The 1395-nt window shown below is 41.8% G+C and overlaps 1 pseudogene; it reads left to right on the top strand.

The window, feature by feature from the left end:
* Nucleotides 1-352: 352 nt before the first annotated feature.
* On the top strand, nucleotides 353-1174 carry LOC147698185 (uncharacterized; annotated as a pseudogene).
* Nucleotides 1175-1395: the final 221 nt, after the last annotated feature.

Below are 1395 nucleotides of genomic sequence, written 5' to 3'. Positions count from 1 at the left end.
CTATGGAAGGGAATTAAGACTGACTGGAGATGAGACTATATCTAGGGTAACTTGGGTAGAAACTGCTTCAACTCTTCAAGCAGGTAGAAAACCCATTATTTTCTCTTTGTGTTTCAAGGGAAATGGAACAGTTGTGGTAGTGAAGAACATCAATTGCAATATTAAAATGTATAACTCTGGCACGCGATGGGCAACCTCCAACCTAATGGATGCCTACTGGAGCTGTGGTGAGTTGCTGTATACGTGACTTTCTTCAGGATGGCAAGGACTCTGCTTTTGGGTCACTGTGCACACTTCCTTATTAGTTATTTCAGGAGTTGACATTTCCAAAATACATTACCATTCCATAAGCCATCCAATGACCTTGTTGCATCATCCTCGTAGGAGGAAAGCTGCAGAGTATGATGGTACTATCGCCTGGGAAGACGTCCTGCAAGAGCACAAACTGTTTAACGATGCCCAAATCTTCGTTGGCAGCATCCTTGCGTTCATTCAAGTAAAAGCAACTGCACGTTTGCTCCAGATAACCTGCTGGGAGGTAATAAAGGCCACAAAAGCCACTGAAGACGGCTTCAATGTAATCAAGGAAGAGCTGCGAGCGATGAAAGTAATGATTATGAAAAATAGATATATGTTTGATTTAATAATGGCTATGGAAGGAGGAGTGTGTGCCAAGATTCAAACTGCCTTTTGCATGTATATATCAGCCAATGACGCCAGGAATGGGACACATACTTTACAAAAGTAGATGATGGACAAGGGAGGGTACCCTAATGTATGACTTGCAGGGTGGTTCACTTGGGTACCTTCCTAGATGTCAGGACTATTTAAGGCCTTGTTGTCTATTCTTGTGATACTACTTTTAAAGTTCTGTGTCCTTCAGATAGTGGTAGGATGTTGTAAAAGGGTTAGTCAGAAGTTAGGAGGGATGTTCACTGCTATATTGGTCAATAAAATGCAGGATGTCAAGGAGAATGTATGCACAGTAATGACTCTAGGTGAAAGGAAAGGTGAGAAAGTAGTTGAAAAATCAACTAGATGCAAGAATGTTATTATCAATGTTGAAAATGAAGAAGGGCTACTCATGTCAATGAAAACACCAGCAGAAAGACATGTACAGATCTATGTGTTAATGGAGGAATACATGCCTAAGCTGTCTTTGGTAGGAGAATAAAAAGAGATCGCAGATGGAGTCAGGCCACCGGGGGAGGGAAGTAGATACAAGCTTTAATAGAATGGAGAAATATAATTGGGCACAGTAGAAATGGAAAATCACAGGCCTGCATTGCAAGAATACGTATCTCAGAACATATGTACAAAAGGCAGCAAAGAGGCATAGAATGTGTAGGGGGTAGGCTTTGACAAGCGGCAGGTGTGTAGGGACTGGAGAATTGC

The sequence above is a fragment of the Lissotriton vulgaris genome, chromosome 8 (genome assembly GCF_964263255.1).
Source record: "Lissotriton vulgaris chromosome 8, aLisVul1.2, whole genome shotgun sequence".
In the NCBI taxonomy this organism is placed as follows: Eukaryota; Metazoa; Chordata; class Amphibia; order Caudata; family Salamandridae; genus Lissotriton; species Lissotriton vulgaris.
This window is presented reverse-complemented; position numbering and strand designations above follow the sequence as displayed.